Source organism: Bidens hawaiensis, unplaced genomic scaffold (assembly GCF_021521415.1).
Source record: "Bidens hawaiensis isolate Kalapana, Puna unplaced genomic scaffold, B.hawaiensis_p1.1 tig00001016_1, whole genome shotgun sequence".
NCBI lineage: Eukaryota > Viridiplantae > Streptophyta > Magnoliopsida > Asterales > Asteraceae > Bidens > Bidens hawaiensis.
The window spans coordinates 939762-962493 of NW_027491059.1; the positions used below are offsets into that span (position 1 = coordinate 939762).

General features: G+C 36.5%; 1 pseudogene across 1 annotated transcript; it reads left to right on the top strand.

Moving 5' to 3' along the window:
• The first annotated feature begins 3386 nt into the window (after positions 1 to 3386).
• LOC143551456 (omega-hydroxypalmitate O-feruloyl transferase-like) lies at positions 3387 to 4867 on the top strand (annotated as a pseudogene). Its single transcript, XR_013138497.1, has 2 exons — positions 3387 to 3856; positions 3987 to 4867. The product of XR_013138497.1 is annotated as an omega-hydroxypalmitate O-feruloyl transferase-like (transcript).
• The last annotated feature ends 17865 nt before the right edge of the window (positions 4868 to 22732 follow it).

Genomic DNA, 22732 nt, shown 5'->3' on the forward strand with positions numbered 1-22732 from the left:
ATTATTATGTGGTACAAGTCTTGAATCCAATACCTCATGTTTCAAATTAAAGATGTATCAATTCCACTTAATTGGTAATTATGTTAGATTTCTTGATTTAGTATATATAAATATGTTTTGTCGGGTAAAGTTAAAATGTAAAGGGAGACAAAAATGAGAAGTGTGAGAAAGATTTGTAGCCATACAAAAAACCCCTCAAATAAAAATTCAAAAAAGTAATAATAAAAAAATCATAACTTAATATATAAATAAAAAATAATAATAAAAACCCAAAATGTTTCCCTCTCGTTCAAAAAAAATGACGAAAAGACACAATACTGAGAAAAAAGACACAATGTCGAAAATGAACAAACAACACAATGATAAACCAAAAAAGACACAATAGATCGCAAAATATAACACAATGGCGAACAAAATATGACACAATGTTGAGTACTATAGCACAATATAAAGAAAAAAGACACAATGTCAAGAAAAAAGGAACAAACAATGACGAAAACAAACACAATGATCTTTTTCATTCAACATTGTGTCTTTTTCGAGGTTTTATTATTTATTATTATTTTTTTGTGAACGAGAAAGACAGTGGAAACATTTTTGTGTTTTTACATATTTCGTTTTTGTATTAAAATTTGAGTTATGATTTTTTTTTATTAATTTTTCATTATTTTTTAGGGGTTTTTTTTGTAACTACAAATAATTCTCATCCTTCTCATTTTTGTCTCCCTTTGTAGAATAATTTGACTCTTCAATAATGTCTTGTCTTCAAGTATAAAACCAAAATTATATTTAATTGTTAAAAATATGTTGGTGGGAATCGAACTTACTACATTGCTTTTAAAATGTTTGTAGCTTACCAACTTAACTAGGATAAATTTATGCTAGCCTTTTATTTTCCTTAATTGGTATAAATTCACAACTTTCTATTTACTAGGGGTGCAAACGAGCCGAGCTGTAGTTATCCTAGTTTGTTAGTATCACAAGGGCCACCCGTGTATCACAAGGGCTCTATCCTAGTTTGTTAGTATCTGTAGTTATCAAATGTGTTAGTTTTATCACTAGGGGTGCAAACGAGCCGAGCTGCTCGCGAGCTACTCGAGATCGGCTCGTTAAAAAGCTCAAACGAGCCGAGCTTAATCGAGCCCGAGCCCGAACTTTACTTATCGAGCCTGCTCGCGAGCCTAAACAAGCCTGCCATTTATATGATTTTTTAAAATATATATTAATAATTATTAATTAATATATATATATATATATATATATATATATATAATTTTGCAAAAAATAAATAAAAATAACTAAATAATATATATTATTTTATATATAGAAAATTATAATAGAAAAATATATAAATATAATTATATTATTTAAAAATAATATATAAATGGTAAACGAGCCTTGTCGAGCTCGGGCTAAGCTCGGCTCGGCTCGTTTGCACCCCTATTTATCACACTACTCAAAATCCCTTGATAATCTCCCAAAATTCAAAAACCCTCTCTATTACGGCATCCAAAAAGACTTGTTTTTTCAAACCGGTTTCACTTAATCCGATCCCGATCCAATCCGTTCCAATCCTTAAAAACGGGTTCAGCCTATGATGGTTTTGACTTCTAATGACCAAATCGAAATCGGTTTTAAAGGAAAGTCGCATTCATGGAAAATCCGGTGTGTGCACCTATTTATTTATCTGTGAAAAAAAAAGTACAAATTAAATCTGGTACAATTCTTAAGTGTTTGATATTTGAACATATATATTTTTAATAGTTAACCTATCTATTTTTTACATTTGAACATATATATTTTTAATAGTTAACCTATCTTTTTCCCTCATCAACATCCATATATACAATTATGCACACATTTATTATTTCCAACATATTTTTAGGCTATGTGCTGTGGGCTAAACCATCACTGCTACATAAGCAGTTGACGTTAACAATCACACCCTTTAACTTGAGCTTTGTGGGTTAATTAGCATTAACGTTAAAAGAAAAAAAAGTTTGAGATGGAATGGGGTTGGACCCCACCTAAATTATTGATATTGTGTGTTAACAAAATAACAAAAATGCTGATGCATGTCTAACACAAAAACAATACCCCCCCCCCCCTCATTCTTGCGGCGCGGTGTTTGGGGCATCATCAAGCCTACGCGGCACCAATAACGTCCCCTAGTTAGGCCGCAACAAGCAGTCTTAACTATTTACTAGTTTGATCTAATGTTTTCAAATTAGTTATTTTACGAACACGTTTTGGTTAGTATATACACAGAGTCTTAGATGAAGGCCATAATTACATAAGTTGCAAATAACATGGTTAAGAAGGTGGTCGTTAAGCGTGACAAGCTAGGCGGGTTGGACAGGTTCCGATGACATGCCAATATAATTTTGGGTCAATAAGAGATCTTGATCAAAATAAGTCTTGGTCAAAACAAAAACGGTTTTAAGGAAATATAAATTTGGTTCGTGTGAAACAAATCCTAGCCAACATAGGGTCGGTTAAAAATGAGTCATTTGAAAAAGAAGCATCAAAACAAGTTCATCATCTATATTTTTTATGCTAGCTAGTAGCTAGTGGCGACACTTTTAAAATAACAAAAAATCAAAATAAAACAATACTTGGGTGAGAAAGTTTATCAAGCAACCAAATCTAGGACGCCAACCCTCACCAACCTTACCATGGACTGCATGTTCGGAGGAGTAGACTACCCACCCTCTTCAATATAATGCTATTAAAATATTTTAATTTCCTAATTTGTCATGAAATATATCTATATTTTTGGTTTAATAATAGCACTAGACTTGCAAGTTGAAATGATTGAAAACTTACGTACAATTTAAACATATAAATTCTGAATTTTCATGGCAAACAATAATAAAGCATCATAATTCACTGAAATACTCAACATGATATACAGTATTATAAGAACAATCTTTTGTGATATCCAATATTTCATATTTTAAAGTTGACAATAATGAACAAATAAATGTTGCAATATTTTAAGTTTTCTCCACCTTATCTAATTATATTGTTTAGGGTAAACTATTAATTAAAAGGAAAACTTCAATCTTGATAACAAGTCATTTTCAAATTTATTGTTAACCAAAGTTTTGTGTTTGTTCATCTCCCCATCTTATATTTCAACACTATATAATTATCATGATTTCTTCTTGGTAAACATAACATTTTTAGTATTCAACTCTCAAGCTCTCAAAGGGAAGGCACCATTTGAGGTACACACTACTCATGTAACAAACATGTAGTGGTAATAGTAGTATGATCATTTGCATGTTTATACTCACACTTATTTTCACTTGTTCATACATTTAATAACTTTTTTTGGTCAAAATATTTTGATGGGTCAATATGTAATAGGTTTTTCAATATCACCGAGTTTGCTATAATGGGAGGTGCGAAAGCCCACAACGACAACCAAGGGGTCGAACTCACTGTCACAAGGACAGAAGAGCCAACACTCGTGCAACCATATGAGAAAACCGAAAGGGGTCTCTATTTTCTATCTAATCTAGACCAAAACATCGCAGTTATCGTACGCACCATTTATTGCTTCAAGTCAGAAGAGAGAGGAAATGAAACGGCTGCTGAAGTGATTAAAGACGCTTTGTCTAAGGTTCTTGTTCATTACTACCCCGCTGCTGGGAGGTTGACACTTAGCCCATAGGATAAGCTGATTGTCGATTGTACCAATGAAGGTGCGGTTTTTGTTGAGGCTGAGGCTAATTGTAATATCGAAGATATTGGTGATCATACGAAGCCTGATCCCGTCACTCTTGGCAAGTTGGTTTATGACATTCCCGGTGCAAAAAACATTCTTGAGATCCCTCCTCTTGTTGTTCAGGTTACCTCACTCTCTTTCTAACTCTCGGTATATTCATCAGACATGATGGATGAACTAATATATCATACAGTTCTCACAGTTTTATAGTTATAGTTATTAAAAGAAATGTTATCTATATATATCAATATAGGTTACAAAATTCAAATGTGGAGGGTTTGTGCTTGGACTTGGCATGAACCATAACCTCTTTGATGGAATTGCTGCCATGGAATTCATCAACTCATGGAGTCGAATCGCGAGAGGCTTACCGCTAAACAAACCTCCATTCCTTGATCGAACAGTTCTCAAGGCCAGAAACCCCCCACTAGTTGAATTTCCTCACGAGGAATTTGCTGAGATCAAAGACATATCAAACACCGCCGATCTCTACAAAGAAGAACTAGCCTACCGCTCGTTCTGTTTTTCGCCAGTCGATCTTGAACTTAAAAATCAAAGCCACCAAAGACGGTGAAATGCCGACGTGCACAACATTCGAAGCACTATCTGCTTTCGTCTGGAAAGCTAGAACCGAATCGTTGAAAATGAAACCAGAACAGAAGACCAAGCTTCTGTTCGCGGTAGACGGACGGTCCAGATTCGAACCGCTGTTGCCAGAATATTATTCTGGCAATGGCATTGTGCTGACCAACGCTATATGCACAGCTGGAGATCAAATCAATAATCCATTATCGTTCACCGTGAAATTAGTTCACGATGCGATTAAAATGATTACCGACGGTTACATGAGATCAGCTATTGATTATTTTGAAGTAACACGAGCTAGACCGACACTCTCATCTACTCTACTGATTACTACGTGGTCAAAGTTGTCATTTCACGCTAATGATTTCGGTTGGGGCGAGCCGCTTATGTCAGGTCCGGTCGCTTTGCCCGAGAAGGAAGTGATTTTGTTCTTGTCTCATGGAGAAGAGAGGAAGAGTGTGAATGTGTTGCTTGGATTGCCTACTTCTGCTATGAAAATATTTGAAGAACTCATGAAGGATGTGTAAATCAACTGATTCATCGTGGAGTTTGTGTCTATTATTATGCTTGCTATTTCTTTATATTTTTATGTTTATTATATCGGAATTTATTTGAATTATGATATATTGGAGGCTAAATCATACTGAACTTGTATTAAATATGTGGGAAACAAGACTTCATAACTATTGTTGTAAGTTACATAACATATTGGCATTGCTAGTTTGCTACAACAAACATAGGTGATAATATTAGAGAGACTGAATACACATCCATGTATACATGATTTAAAAAATAATGAAGAATGATTAAATAAATCATGTAACCTAAACAAGTTCTTTTTTTAGACTCGACTCCTCGAGTGTCCCCCTTGGTTAGGATTAAGTTCGAGCACAAACCGCCCCACACTTTTCTTTTTTGGCTTTGCTACTTGATACACATTAAACACGAGTTAGACTTTCCAAGCGAAAGCAAGTAAAGCACCGTGATCTTATTGTAAAAGCTATGACATTGATGCAATTCAGATTTGTATAATAGTTTGAAGATCTTTGAGCATTTTGGGAGGGTATGTGTGTTGAAAGTAATTTCGGACTCTAAGTCACAAGTTGGTGAACTTGAGGGACCAATGTTGACAAGCTGGTCATAGGTGGTTATGTTTCCAAATTGTATTGTAATTATAATAGGTATGTCTTGGCTAACAAGTTAGGTAAGTCTATATAAACCAAGTCAATGTTAGGCATTATAGAATGTGTGAGGTGAAACCAAGTTAGGGTTCATCTAGAGACACACACAAGATGTAGCCGAGTTAAGGTTCATCTAGATGCAACAAAGTTAGTGTTCATCAGGAGACAAACCGAGTTAGGGGTTTAGAGTTGTAATAAGTTTTTGAGTTATATTTCTGATTAATATAAATGAGAGTTATTCGTTAGTTCGTGTTTGATTATTGATCCGGGACTTAAATTGGTATCAGAGCCAAGTTCAAGAAATCAATAATCGAGTTAACGAAGGTCGGCGAAGAGCGGTGGCTTGAGGAGGAGCTATCAATCAGTGCGTATCAGAATTGGAACCAAGCTGGGTTACGAATCAGGGTCTATCGGTTAAAGCAGTGGACTTGTTTGTTCCAACAGGGGATTGTTAGGCACAAAGTGGCGCAGCGGAATAACCGATTCACAACGAACACGCAACAATAAACAAGAAAATATAAAGACACACGAACGGGAGGATTTATAGTGGTTCGGTCAACGAGACCTAGGTCCACTCCCTGCAACTAGGGATATTATTATTTCAATGCACAATTTACAATTACATAGACAAGGTATTTATAGAGACTAATCTAGGGTTTAAGGTTTGGTGAACAAGAAAACCAAATGGGCCTTCTAAACATCCATAATAATCAAGCCCATTAGAAATAAACCCAAGGATTTCACAAAACCCAACAATCTCCCACTTGAAGACCTTGCGATAAACACCAAGTCCGCGAACAAGCACAAAGCAATCCATGTACAGTAATCCGTAAACTTCAATCACACAGGAACAAAAGTCTTTCAGGTCCAGCTCCTAAGAACAAACCAAACTTCAAACCTGTCTATGTATCCACCTAGTTGCAGCGGCCGTATCATCAGTAACCTGAAAAGCCCGTTAAAACCCCAGAGGGCTTCAACCTGGTCTCAAAAGACCCGGTCTTCACATCCTCAATCCCAACTGATTCCCATAGACTCGAACCATCAGATACAAGGATTTTCAAAGGAACACTCCCCACTAGTAGAAACTTTTTAGGAGAGATTTCATTCGGAAACTTGGTCTTCGGAACCCAGCATTGATTTCTAGACATTGTCAGAACACATCCCGTGCTCCCACTGCTACGAATATCCTGTACACATTCAGACCTCCGAATATGCTCAAACAGATTACCTAGAGTCCTAAAGTCTTTTTCTGTAAACAGGACTCGTTTAACTATTGAATCGGCGAGCCTGACTTTGGCGTTTGTCTTAACAAAGGTGTTCAACTCCCCAGACGGAACAGGGACCATGTACAACAACCCCTTCTTGAAACCCCTAGCAATAATGAGATTCTCCTTAACCACCTTCCACCACTAAACTTAACATCTAAACCCTGATCATCCAATTGCCCAACAAAGATTAACTTCGTTTCAAGCCTTGGAACAATCCTTACGTTACACAAAGTCTAAGTAGTGCCCAAAGTAGTAACCAGGTCAACATCTCCCATGCCAGTCACATCAAGAATTTCACCGTTTCCTAGCCTAACTTTGCCAAAATCACCTTTTTTAACATTCCTCATGCCATCATTGCTATGGGTAGCATGGAATGATGCACCAAAATCCATGACCCAGGAGTCTATACTGTCTACCTCATTGCAAATTAGAGCCATCCTCAGAAACATCAGAAGCATTCCCAGTAGAATTCAACTCTTTATCGGCATTCTTATTTGGACATTGACTCCTAAAATGCCCCTTCTCGTTGCAGTCCCAACAACACGCACTCGGCCGAGCCCTAGACTAGCTCCTGCCCCAACCCTTGCTCCTTCCAATATTTCAGCTATTATCCCTTCTGCTACCAACATGTAACATCTCAGAAGATGACCCCCCTTTAGCACTCCTCCGGCGAAGACCTTCACCTAGTACCAAATCCCGGATACCCTCAAATGTTATCTCACTAGTTCCTACCGAGCTTGTAATAGCAGTCACTGTCCCGGACCAGCTATCCGGCAGTGAAGATAGCAATAGTAAAGCCTTGGTCTCGTCATCAAATTTCATTCCCACAGATGCAAGTCTGGACAGAATTGAATTAAGACTATTAATGTGCTCGGTCACTGAAGTTCCCTCATTCATCCTCATCATGAACAACTCTCTCATCAAGAACACTTTGTTGACTGCAGATGGCTTTTCATACATGTTTGACAGAGCCAACATCATACCACGAGCGGTGGTTTCAGACATGATGTTAAATGCAACGCTCCTCGTCAACGACAATGTAATAACACCTCTAGCTTTCTTGTCCTTGGCTTTTCACAGAGCTTCTTCTTCTTTATCCATTTTCTCAGGTTTTTCTTCTAGTACCATATCCAAGTGTTTTTGACCTAGTAATGCATCCAACTTCATTTTCCATCAACTAAAATCCGAACCATTAAACTTTTCAATCACAAATTTTCCGTCTTCAGCCATAACGACAAACAGAAACTGATAAAAGTAACCGGTTCCAAGTTGATAAACTAATCGTCAAAAAACTTTAACAGAATCTCCAACCCTAACCGTAACCGAGTCGAACAAAAAACTTAATCGACCCAACACAAGAACTCGTCTGTTGAACAAAAACCGACAGTTATACACCCAATTTCAAACAACCCGAATTCAACACTGGTTCCAAAGAATCAGATTCAACGGTACTCCGGCCAAACAAATACCCAACCAAAACTCAAAGCAAACCCGAACGACCCGAATAATAACCCAAAACTTGAAAACCCAAAACCCGAACAACAACTCGAACAAACCCTAACCAGAAAACAAGAGTAACTGAACCTGTCTCTCCTAATTGCGGTTGAAAAACAGTTGTAAACGGTGGTTCCCGGCGATGCTCCAAACGGTGACAGGAGGTGTTCGGTATTCCCGTTTTCTTTTCCTTTCACGACCCACAGGAAAAACGAAAATATATATGCGTATGGATGGTGTTGGTGGCTACGAACTTGGAACTCTCGTTGCACAACAGAGTCGTAATCCCCTTTTATTAATTCTTTGGCAACAAGAAATCAAACCACAAGAATAAATTATAAAAGGCACCTGATATGCTTTCCTTCTTTTAACATGTGTTTCCTTGCCAGACTCCCAACAAATCAAGAAAACAATAAATAAACCTATTTATTATTTCTTTGTTATATCTTGGTCAAAGCAAACGATACTCACAAAAACAACAGTAGGCAGCGATTCCAAGGTCTCCAAAAACAAATTGTGAAATGTTACGTGAATTCAACTAAACTAGCCGAAGCTCTGGTACCACTTGTTAGGCACAAAGTGGCGCAGCGGAATAACCGATTCACAACGAGCACGCAATAATAAACGAGAAAATATAAAGACATACGAACACGAGGATTTATAGTGGTTCGGTCAACGAGACCTACGTCCACTCTCTGCAACTAGGGATATTATTATTTCAGTGAACAATTTACAATTACATAGACAAGGTATTTATACAGACTAATCTAAGGTTTAAGGCTCGGTGAATAAGAAAACCAAACGGGCCTTCTAAACATCCATAACAATCAAGCCCATTAAAAATAAACCCAAGGACTTCACAAAACCCAACAGGGATTACAGTTCTTCCGACGGTTGCGGTATCTACGAGCGACGTCCGGTAAGTCGACCTGTGGCGGCGTTCTTATTGTTTTGAGGCAACAAGCGGAAGATTCGTTGATCGGGTTTTTAAATATACGGCGTGCACAGAGGTACGAAAGAAAAGGATTGGATGTTCCTATCGTAATTTTTGTTGAAATTGGGTCTTGCACTTGCATGTTACGGAAAAAAGTGGTTTTAAGAAAGAAAAATTATTTTTGATTTGGCTGTGCACACAAGGAATTCGAAAGATGATATAGTTTTGTGTTTTTCTTTTATTTGGTGATTTCGAACCAGAGCTGGTTCGTAGAGGAAAGGTGGCAGGTTGCGATCGAGCATGTTCGAGACAAGGTTCCGAATTGAGATCGAGTAGGATTTCGTGTGGGAACTGTTGGTGGAGTTTGTTCGAGACTCGTTTTTTGTGTTCGATCAAAGTTGTGATTGAAGAACAAGTTTAATCAATCAAGTTGTGATCGGAAAAATGGGTTAGACAAGTGGGTGTTCAAATCAATGTTTGTTTTCTATACGGGTTGAACGAATTACGTTTTGACCAAGGTTTTGATCTGAATGATGTCCTCGTGTTTTGATTCAGGAACCTAATAAGATCAAGAAGACTAATGTTCGCTCGAATAGATGACCGAAATTGTAACCAAAAGAGTGGATGTGCGAGTTCATACGGCCGAGTGAATGTGTAACATTCATTAATTTTCAAATCGGAAACCCAACCCATTTAAAATGTTCGATGTAATTCAGGCATTCAATTGCTATTAAAGACGGCTAATTTATTTAATATTTATGATCATTATGTTATTTATGATTATTATGATGTTTATTAATATTGTTATCTCAAAGCATTAAATTGAGTCAAGATCAATTTAATTCATTTATGTTTTGATTAAATTTCAACTATTAGTCTTTCACTAATTATGATTTTGCATATTTTAAATGACTTTCAACTGTATTTATTTATTTTGACCAATTCCATGACTTTTGCCCATGAGATTCGCCTTTTGACTTGGTTTTGAAGATCTTGGATTCACCTAGACTATATTCAAATGTATAACATCATTACCTTTTATCAATTTTTGGTCAAACCTTTTAATTTCATCATTACTTTTGCTTAAGACTTGGCTAAAGACTAGCTTGACCAATTAATCCAGTCAAGCATTGTTATTAACGACTCTTGCACTATAAATTCATACTCTACCTTTGCAAATCCTTTACCACAACCCAATTAAGTATCACTCATGCTCTAGCTCTCCTTTGGTGTTCAAGTCCATGGTTTGATTATTAAAAATCAAATTGTTCAAGTCTTGCTCTTTCGTTAATCAATCATCGGGTAATGTTTGTTTTTATTTTTGAAACACAAATTGGTCATAATCTTATTGTCAAACCCAATTTACATTTATGATGACGTATCATCCTTTGTTAATCGGCCCGTCTAATTATCGGTTATAAAAACTTTATGTTAAAAAAAACTAACTTTTGCAAACTAATAAACAAGGCTAAGCTTTTCTATCATCTCATCTCAACTTACCATTTCAAACATGTTAGACACAAACCCGACTCAAATCGAGTTTGAGTCCGACCAAAAACGAACCACTTGTTCAAACTGTTTTCCTTAATAATGTTCGGTTCGGAAACAACCTAACCCATTTAAATTAACTAATAATTATTATAAACTAATCTTTTCCTAAGACTAAAATAAATCAACTTAAAACCAAAGAATTAACATTTTTTTTTCTTTCAACTAATATATGTTTAACAAACTTTTCGTCTAATAATTGTAAACTGAACATGTCGACCACCTTTTTCTTATTTTCTTCAACGTAATTTTGATCCTAGTTATTTATTTATCTAAGGTCGCTCGTCGAACCAAACTTTGTCGGTTCACTCACTCAAAGCCATTTTCACTTATTTTCTCGTCTCGCTTATTTAACGGGTGAGTTTTCATAACCTCTTTTTCATCTTTTAACATTTTGGGGGTGTAGTACATTACAAATTTTTATTGCTATTTCATGTTTCATTTTGTAAACCAAAATTCACATATGTGTCTCGTATGTATTTATTTTATATCATAATGCTCATAAATTATGTGATTACATGCTATGTCACAGCCCCCGACCCCTATACCCCGGGAGGGGAGCCGTGAATGTTAAGTGGTGGTATCGGTGTTTATTAAAATAATTTGCAGCAGAATATTTTATCAGAACCGTAGTTAGGAAAAATTGATCGGAGTTATAAAAACACCTTAATTATTATTTCATAAACTGAGATAAAAACCCATTTTGATACAAACATAAGTTTTATAGGGATAAACCCTAATTTACAAAACACGTTTCTTTATTCTGGTGACAAGCCACTTATTTAAGCCGGAAGCCTGCAGGCATCATTCCTTTGTCTATAACAAGTCACCTGAAACATGTTTAAAAATATTTGATGAGCAGTAAATACTGGTGAGTAAATTCATTTAAAAATGACACGTTTTACAGTTACAGCATTAAGATGTTTTTACATCTGCATGCTTACAAATTACCGAAAAGTACTTGTCACTCAACAGTATCTGTGACTGTGGTCATGTTACTTATTGGCTAACACTTGTCCAATAAGTAACGTGTAATAGCCCAGTAGGCAAGCCTTGTATACAAAACCCACAATACCAGTAGTAACCATCCTGTAAGTCTACAGAGACTTAATCACTATAATGTAGTGTAAATCCTTTGAAAATATAGTTAAAAATATTTGGACTATCTGTCATGAGTTTAGTGGTTTTAGAAAAGCATCAGGACAGTATTGAAAATCAATTGTCTCACGCAAATGTGAGTTGTGCAAAAACTCGAATGTCTCACCTTGCAAGTTTATATTTAACAAGCCTTCTGGTGTTAAGCACCTAGATTAAACACAATGTAGTATATCTATATTAGTATAAACCCATAATCATAACTATAATCGTGAGACATGAAACTTTACACGATGGCACAATGTCATACCTTGGTTAGGTAGAGCTTTTGGATTCGTGTATAAGTTCCTTTCGATCAGAGAGGTACCGATACAACTACTCGGGTCATAATACTAGCCTTATATAAGAAAATGTGAGAGAAAGTAAATTTTTGGAACGAGTTGTGAAGGTCTGGATTTCCTCCCTATTTATACTTGAAATTAAGCATCTTCGCGTCGCGCAAAGTTGATATAGGGTTGTCGAGTCAGCCCTAGCTTTTCCACGTGCCACGACACGTGTCTGGTAACGTGTCACCGTTGCGTAGCTTCCACGTCGCAATTTCGCGTCGCGCGAAGAATCTTAAGCATACGCAAAAGAGCAAAAATACTAAGGCAACCCTTAAGCAGATCGCGGCATGCGAGCGTGCGAAGTGCAAAGCGCGCCATCAAAGCGCCACATTGGGCCCATCGCCCGAGCCCGTGCGCGTGCGCGTCGGGTGCTTTGCACCCTTCGCTAGGACTACTGGGTGTGATTTGGCACACAAGAATATTATCATGTGAGCTCTCTTCCTTATAAAGAGCTTACAAGTTTTGTAATCTAGCGATGTGGGACAAGAATTAGAAATCCTATTTATACCATGGTGGAAGCCTTCCATTTTATTTCCTCCACCAATGTGGGATGGAATTTTACTTCCTTTAGATTTCTCCATTCTTCCTTTGCTTTATTTCTTCTCTTTTTCCTTCTTATTTCTTCACTTCTTCTTTTAATTATTATATTTCTTTTTGGATTGTTTCATGGTTTGTTATAGTCTCCCATCCTTATTTTGAATCTCGTCCTCGAGATCTATTGGAATAGGTGTGGATACTTTCGTTTCATTTATGATTCCAATTCCTAAGTATATTCTAGTCCACGTCTTGAATCCCATTTCACTTTGACAAGAACTATTCTTTTATACTTGAGATTCTTGATTTTTCTATCTTCAATTTGTAGTGGTTTCTCAACAAATTTCAATTTTTCGTTTACCTTTATATCTTGAGGGGGTACTTTTAATGATTCATCAGCTAAGCATTTCCTTAAGTTGCTTACATGAAATACATCATGTATACCTGTCATTTCTTCTTGTAACTCTAGCTGATAGGCTACCGGTCCAACTCGTTTAATAATTTGGAATGGTGCAACAAATCTTGGACTTAACTTTCCCTTCTTATCGAATCGGACTACTATTTTCCATGGAGATACCAATTGCTCCATTTTGAAAGTTTCCTTCATTTGTAACATTTCGGATTTTCTAAACCCGTATTCGTTTACGTTTAACCCAGCCCGGAAACATTTTAGATCTTTATTATAAAATAAAAATCAAATATTTACAAGACTTTAAGTTTCTAATATTCGCTTTAGGCCCTTCATACTTTAAATGATGTTCAATTCTTAATTTATGCATAAAAGATTCATTATTTATCCAATTCTCAAACTACAAGGACTAAAAGCCTCAAAAATCAAATTTCTCTTATTTTGGCTGGAGCACCACGTGGTGGGATGGCCTTCCCCCACAGCACGGCACTTTGGGCTCCCTGCACAGCTCGTTTCGTTTATTATTGATTCCTAGTTTCTTTTTTGGCCCGAAATCACTTATTTTTGGCATAAATCGAGTGTTTTAAGCCCCAAGAAAACTAACCTAGCTTAGAAACATCTCCATATAAATTACCCCTTGTTCAAGAACAAATTTTACATATTATAATGTTGATTTGATCATTAAAGGCCCATCTGGTTCTTAAACGAGTAAGTTACCATATTTAGTTCGTTTTAGTGAAATGAATCCTATATAAACATATCATTATTTCTCTGCCACAAATCATCCCTAAACCCTAATACACTATCCTCAGCCATCACCTACCTCTGTTCATCACCAAACCCTTCGGTTTTTGCTCATTCGTTGAAGATACAAGCTTGTTCGTTTGGGTTTGCATGCGTACGAACCTTTGACTTCCGTTTCTCATCAATCCTTTCACTTTCCGGGTAAGTTGTAAACATAGGAATTGTTCCTATATATTCCCTAGTTAATAAAATTCAATCAATTTCGGTGGTTGCAGGGTGTTGACTGGTCAAATCATTTAAAACCCGTTAAAGGGCAAAATAGTCAACTAGTTTGACTTAACGTTTTCTCATACTTTTGTTCGGATTCAACGTTCGGTCCAGAAGACTTTTATTCTCGTAACATAATTTTAAGGCTACTGAGCAAAACCCGACTCCTGACTCGCTGTTTGGATTCTGGTCAGTACCAGCTCGCTTAAATCTTAAATATAACATATCTAGAGTTCTAAATGTTCATTTGGATTGATTCCAACGGCCACGAGTTCGTTTTTAATTGTATTATCATATCTCACATATTCATATTCTGATCATTTATAACATTTGACCTGCAGTGGACGACTCGCTTATTTGTTAGCTCGTTTAATCACATTTATTAATCGCTTGCCTTTAATCTAAGGTGAGTTTTATTATTCCCTTATTTTACTCAATTTTCACAACGTTTTGGGGACATATGCGTATATCATACTATATATATATAGACATATATATATATATGTATATATATATATATCAAAAATAGCAAACATATAATTGTGTGTGATTAATCAAATATACTTGTTATGTGCTTACTTATTTATGTGCATTCCTTTGACATATCCCCTTGTGGAGGGTTCTCATTGACCAATTCTCGATTCGCTTGGCAACGGTCTTATTATTTTTATTTGCTCATGGTTGATTTACCGACACCCGATTCGCTTGGCAATGGTTTAATCAACAACTTATTTGCTCGTGGTTTGATTTCATTACCGCATTTATTACGTTTTTCTTATTTCTCATATTTATTATATTAAAATTATTTTATTGCAAAACTGGTGATAAACTCACTCAACATGTGTTGTTGACAAACTCTGTTTTCTACGCATATGCAGGTTGCTTGAGTTGAAGTTTGCACACTTAGAAAGACCTTAGGGTTTTATTGAAGACAAACATGAATGTAAATTGTTGTATATATTTATTTGAATTGTTTTGTTGGATTTGAATATTGTGTTCACATTTGAAATAAAATAATTAAATAGATATTATCACATTTATATATTATGATAGTATCTTCGAGCTGTGAGCAATCGGTTTGCAGCCCGACATTTCCGCCTTAGGTTGGGGTGTGACATCATTGGTATGAAATGAGATGACTTTGTAATCTATCCACAATCACCCATATTGTGTCATTACCTCTGCTTGTTGTAGGTAATTTAGTAACAAAATCCATTGTTATTAATTCCCATTTCCATTCTTGCATTTCTAATTGTTGAAGTAATCCTGATGGCTTTTGATGTTCAGCTTTAACTTGCAAACAAGTTATGCATTTTGAAACATAATTAGCCACATCCTTTTTCATTCCTATCCAGCAATAGGTTTTCTTCAAATCTTGATACATTTTATCTTTTCCGGGATACATCGTATACTTGGATTTATGAGCTTCCTCGTGAATCCTTTCTCTTAAATTTCCAATGATTGGTACCCAGATTCTATTCCCCATTTGGAGAATCTCATCACTGCCTTTGATCAATTGATTAATTGTACCATTTCTTTTCTTATCAGCAATGTTATTTCCCTCCATTGCTTGCTTCTGAAAATTTTTCACTTCATCAATTAAATTTATTTGAAGTTCTAATCTTAGAGATCATACTCTTTTAGGTTTCTCGTGCTCTTTTCTGCTTAAGGCATCAGCTACTACATTAGCCTTACCTTCACGATACTGGATTTCACAATCATAGTCGCTAAGAATTTCCATCCAACGTCTTTGCCTCATGTTGAGCACCTTTTGCCAAAATAAATACTTTAAACTTTTATGATCTGTGAATACAGTAAACTTGCTACCATACAAATAATGTCTCCAAATCTTTAGGGCAAAAATTATTGCTCCTAATTCTAAATCATGTGTTGTGTAATACATTTCATGTTTTTTCAATTGTCTGGATGCATAAGCAATAACTTTTTCACGTTGCATTAATACACATCCTAATCCTGATTTGGAAGCATCACAACATACTGTGAATTCTTCGGTTCCTTCTAGCAATGCAAGTATTGGGGCATTTTTTAACTTTTGCTTTAAGGTTACAAAAGCTTCTTCTTGCTTGGGTCCCCATTCAAATTTAACTTTTTTGCATGTTAACTTTGTTAACGGAACTGCTATTCGGGAAAAATCTTGAGTAAAGCGTCTATAATATCCTGCTAATCCTAAGAAACTTCGAATTTCTGTAGGAGTTTTAAGAATTTCCCATTTAATGATTGCTTCTATTTTGGCAGTGTCCACATGAATACCTTCATGGTTAATCAAGTGACCTAGAAATTGCACTTCTTGCAACCAAAACTCACACTTTGAGAATTTAGCATAAAGCTTCTCTTTCCTCAATAATGCCAAAAGTGTATGAAGATGTTTGACATGATCATCACTAGTTTTAGAATAAATAAGTTAAACGATTACAATTTTATCCATATACGGTTTACATATTCGATTCATCATATCCATGAATGCAGCTGGTGCATTGGTTAAACCGAACGACATAAATGTAAACTCGTAGTGACCATATCTTGTCCTAAAAGCAGTTTTAGGAATGTCTTCTTCCTGTACCTTTAATTGATGGTATCCTGTGTGTAAATCGATCTTTGAAAAATATCGAGCTTCTTGAAGTTGATCAAATAGATCATCAATTCTCGGTAATGGATACGGCTTCTTAATTGTGACCTTATTTAATTCTCTATAATCAATACACATACGCATTGACCCATATTTCTTTTTAACAAACAGCTTTGGCGCTCCCCAGGGAGATGAGCTTGGTTGTATAAAACCTTTTTCTAACAAATCATCTTATTGCTTTTTCAATTCTGACATTTCTGTTGCCGCTAAGTGATACGGTGCTTTAGCGATTGGTGTTGTTCCTGGGATTACATGATTCTGAATTCTACTTCACGATCAGGTGGTTGTCCGGTAAATCTTCTGGAAAAACATCAGAATATTCCGATAGTACCGGAATTTCTTTTAGCTCCTTTCCTTTGGCGCTAATGATTACAGAAATCATATATACTATGCCTTGCTTTCTTAAGTAATTTGCCGCTTTCATTACCGATATAAAGTTCGTAGGTCTAGGAACTTTGTCTCATTGAATTGTAATAATCTCTCCTGTTGGCGTATGAATCTTAACAGAATTCTTATTACATAGGATTCGAGCATGATTGGCTGCTAGCCAGTCCATTCCTAATATAACATCGAATCTGACCAAAATCGTTGGAAGCAAATTTGCTTTAAACTTGTGACCTAATAAGTCTATATTTTTTCCTTGAAGTACTTCATGAATACAAGTGGAATTCCCGTCGATTGTTTCTACTATGCAAACTTGATTAAGTTTGGTTGATGGTTGATTTAGGGCTTGGCAAAAATTCTTGTTTATTAAACTTTGATTTGCTCCAGAATCAAACAATACTTTAGCGTAAATGTCATTAATAAGAAACGTATCCGCAATGACGTCCGGAATCGTTGCTGCCTCTTGTGCAGTAAGCTGAAAAGCTCGTGCATTCCTTTTAGGTCCATCTGTATTTTTAGCTTTGTAGTCAGGCACCTTTGTCAACTTTGGGCATTCTAAACGGATGTGGCCAGGTTCTCCGCAGTTATAGCAAACACGAGTTTCTTTTCTTCTACATTCTTCATCTGTATGACCAGCCATCTTGCAGTAGTTGCAGAATTAATCTTTTTAAAAGCGCATCTCCCTGAATGCCCTTTTCTGCAGACTTTACAGAAAGGAGGAGCAAAGGATTGCCCTATTCCTTTCTTTCGAAATTCTTGAGAAATTTTCTGGGCTAAATCCTTCTTTTTGTTCTCTTCCTGAGTGCGGATTAATCCGTCCGTCATGGTATTGGCTAGTTCAACTACTTCCTCAAAGTCGGAGGTCTAGCCGATTTTACCAGATCACGGATTTCACTTACCAATCCCCAAATATAACGAGAAATTAGTACCGTTTCCAGCGAAGCCAAAACCGGTGTACCAGTCTTGCATATTCAAAGAATTTTGTCATACACTCACGACATTTCACACCCTCCATTTTGTGGTTTTAAAACATAGTAGCAATCTTTTCTCTTTCATGTGGAGGCCAAAATTTCCTTTCTACATATAACTTAGCTAATTGCTCCATTTTGAAAGTTTCCTTCATTTGTAACATTTCGGATTTTCTAAACCCGTATTCGTTTACGTTTAACCCAGCCCGGAAACATTTTAGATCTTTATTATAAATTAAAAATCAAATATTTACAAGACTTTAAGTTTCTAATATTCGCTTTAGGCCCTTCATACTTTAAATGATGTTCAATTCTTAATTTATGCACAAAAGATTCATTATTTATCCAATTCCCAAACTACAAGGACTAAAAGGGTCAAAAATCAAATTTCTCTTACTTTGGTCGGAGCACCACGTGGTGATATGGCCTTCCCCCACCGCGCAACGCTTTGGGCTCCCTGTACAGCTCGTTTCGTTTATTATTGATTCCTAGTTCGTTTTTGGCCCCAAATCGCTTATTTTTGGCATAAATCGAGTGTTTTAAGCCCCAAGAAAACTAACCTAGCTTAGAAACATGTCCATATAAATTACCCCTTGTTCAAGAACAAATTTTACAGATTATAATGTTGATTTGGTCATTAAAGGCCCATCTGGTTCTTAAACAAGTAAGTTATCATATATAGTTCGTTTTAGTGAATCCTATATAAACATATCATTATTTCTCTGCCACAAATCATCCCTAAACCCTAATACACTATTTTTGAAGACTAGATAGTTGGACCATTAGGTTATAAAATGCATATCATAATGAAATTTAAAGTTATTATATTGTTATTTGATTAGTGCGAAATTGTGTACTTGTGATTTAATGAAATGAAGTAATTATATTTATCACATTTATAGTGTTATGAGCTTATGAGCAATCTGTGCGTACCGCCCCGACATATTCCGCCCCGGCATACTACGCGGAAGGTTGAGGGTGCTACAGATTGGTATCAGAGCCGAATGACTATAAGATATGTGGTTAGACGTAACGACCTACAATAGTTGTAAGTATATTTTTTAGAGTCCATGATATATATAAGTAGCATGGACCTTAAAAGTGTGAACCACGCCTTACTTTGTGGCACACCTTATAAACACTTTAATTTACATGTCATTTAATGTTGGGTTTGTGAAGGCTTTGGGCTTGGGCTCAAATTGGTAACAATGAGAACAAGGGCTCGGGCCCGTTATTGTTTTTTGTTAGTTAAGCATTTAACCCTAGTTTTATATCTATATATACCCTCGTAGTTTTATATCTATATATACCCTTGCTATGTAATTGTACTCAGTGCACCTAACCAATGATATAACCTAGTTGCAGACCGTGGATATAGGTCCCTTGCTGGGACTGAACCACGTAAAATTCTTGTGTCGTGTTTATCGTTTATATTTTCTATTTACTATGTGTATAATCGTGTGTGCTCGTTTGTGTGTTGTTCCGTTGCGCCACTTTGTTCCTAACAAGTGGTATCAAAACGTTGGCTCATTTAACACACGGTTTGATGCATGGAAAACCGATTCGCATTTTGGTTTTGGTTCGTGTTTTGTTTGATAATCGGAAGTTGGATTGGTTAAGGGTTTTGGTGGTGGGCGTTGTTCTTGCGGACAAGGAAAATAACTCTTGGAACCAAGATTTGTGATTGAGTTCTTTTGGTATTGTGGCCATGACGTGAAGTCGAAGAGTCACTCAAATTTAAACCAAATACAACTAAATAGATAGTGGTAAATGGGTATCGAACACAAGGAGTTTGTGGAATATGTGTTAATTAAGTAGCTTAACAATTAAACTAATATAAAAGTAAATGACAAAAAGTAATCTTCAAGTTGATTTTGATTTGATTTTAAGAACTAAATAAACTAACATGAAAGTGGTAAACAATTGATTAAACAAGCATTCCTCTCGGGGTTCAGGTTATTACTCAACACTCTTGTTAACATTCAATGGATAAACCATACTATCTTGGTTTTGTGTATATGCAATTACTTGTGATTAATCAAGAACTAAGTACTCAGATTCCTAGGACGCGAGGTTGTTACTTAACAATCAATCAATACTATTAACCCTAATTCTCTCCACTAAATCTCAATTATCAATGACACCAAGAACGCATGGATCAAAACTAGGTTTAAACGATATAGACAAGTTACAAATAATCACACAAACATCATGATTATACTAACATAAACAATTAGACAATCAATCCAAATTCAAGAACAAATAACATAAAGTGTCTTGTAATTAACCTTACATCCCAAGAGAAATACCACAAGATTAGCCACACATGGTTAGCATAATCGATTCAATGTTTAATCCAAAGCAATCAAAGATTATAGTGTTAATCTTTAATTAGAAGCACCCAAAAACTTGTTCTCAAGCACCCAAATGACCCAAAACAACTGTCTAGAATGGAATCTCTTGAAAAGTATGTCAAAAGGCAATTATAACATCAATTACGATTTGTAATCGCCACCAGCATGCAGGGTCCACCGTAAGCTACGGTAGCCACCGTAGCTTACGGTGGCTAATAAAACCTTACGCAAAGATCTTCTGTTCACGGCAGCTTGTTACGCCAAAACACCCCACCGTAGCTTACGGTGGCTACCGTAAGCTACGGTGGCTTCAACTCCATTTTCATCTTAGCTCACTTAAACATCTTTTTCTCAACACTGGTACCTGCAACCACACAATACGGTAGTAACCTAACTCCTTGGAATTACACGTTAACGCACCCGTTTGAATTAGAATTACTACACTTAAGGGTGGCTCTACAATCCACCCTTCAAGCCATTAATGGGGCTGAGTTTGTTCCGCAATGGTGGTCGAAGAGGCCGGATTGCCGGCTGGTATTGCCATGGGTTTGACCTGAAACGAAGATGTGAAGAATGGTCTGAAGCGATTTGGCCGTAAATCGCTTTGACCATGGAGGTGCTTTCCTTTTTTGTTCTCCATGAAGTTCAGTACAGGAGAATTAAACCTAAGGGGCGGGTAATGCCTATATTTTTTTTATTTTGGTTGGATGTGTTCTCTAGGTGGGCCATGGGTATCTTTTTTAATTTGTACCACTAAAGAATTATGTTAGAGTTTTTACTTGTCCAACGGAGGTTTTTTTTTCTTTTTTGAATTAATTCTTCACTTCTTGTCTAATATTTTTTATAAGAGTTTGGTCCTTCAAAACTCTTGGGATTTGGGATTCGATGGGATAGGAAGTTCAGGTTTGAAAATTCAGTTTTGTTTCTGAGTTCGAGTTTGACTGCGGTTATCAACCATGATTATTTTAACCGGGTTTGTGAAGTTATTACAGGAGCAAATCTGTTTATTTGACAGTGTTCAGTAGAACAGCCGTCAAGTTTAGGCCCGTGCCATTGCTGTATCTGTTCACTATTGCTAATTTGTTCTCGTTTGTTATTGTTATAACTAAAGACAGGATGGTTATGATTGGAATGTTTGTCGGTTATGGATTTTTTGGTTGATTAGTTTGTCATGGGAACTTGGATGTGGTACTGGTAATGGATAAACCTGGAGAAAATAGAACCAGTGGGTGCATTGGTAACGACATAAGTGAAAAAAAATATAGTGGCAAGTCATGTGATCTATTGCTCATTTGGATGATCTTTCGGTTAGGGTTTGCGTTAACTAATCGTGTGGACGGTCATAGAACCCTTGGTACCGCTTACTTTCCGTTGAAAGCTCGACTGCTGTTATAACCATTTGCCTATTAGTTGTCTAGAACTGTGAAGCTACTTTTGTTTGGTAGTGATTAGTGGTTTGACATTTGAGGGGGATCTTTTGTACTGATACCGGGTGAAGGTTTTCGCTGAGGATGTATGAGTGGAGATTTGACTCATTAGTGTTGTTTTGGCATGGGTTGGGATAACAGAGACAATGGGAGCTGAGCATAGTTTGACTTAGTGGGGCTGCATGAAGGTGTGAGACATTTTTTATAGTCTATGTCCATACATGGTAAATTCTGTTTCTGAGAATGTGTTGATGGTGATGCATTGGGTCTCCGCGAAAAGCAGTGCAGACTCTTGTGTTTGAGATTTTGTGTTGCTTCATTTTCTTGTTACCACTTCAATGAAGCATCGGTGAATCTATTATTAAAGACTTTTCTAGAGTTGTAAAAGGCTTGGCTCGCTACATCAGGTAGAGCTAAGTGGGTTCGTATTGCAAACATGAATCCTGGAGCCACAAGGATGTCAGCTTGAGCATATTCAGAGGTTTAAACTTTGACGGGGATTTGGTAACAGTGGGAGCACGAGAGTGTTCAGGTACAGTTACATAGTGACGTTGGGGTTTTGAGACATGAATTCGGAATGGAAATTCTCGTCTTGGTGCTTGCTGTATTAGGAGAGTGTTATTTCTTCTGGAAGTCTCTGGAGCCGATTGTGAGAGTAAGTAGGTGTTGGTTGAGATTGAAGATGAGTCATTGGCTAGTTTTGCCATGACTGGGTCTTTGACGACCGTATTGGAGCTGGGGTGCTTCAATGGGCCTTTCGAGTAACTGATGTAA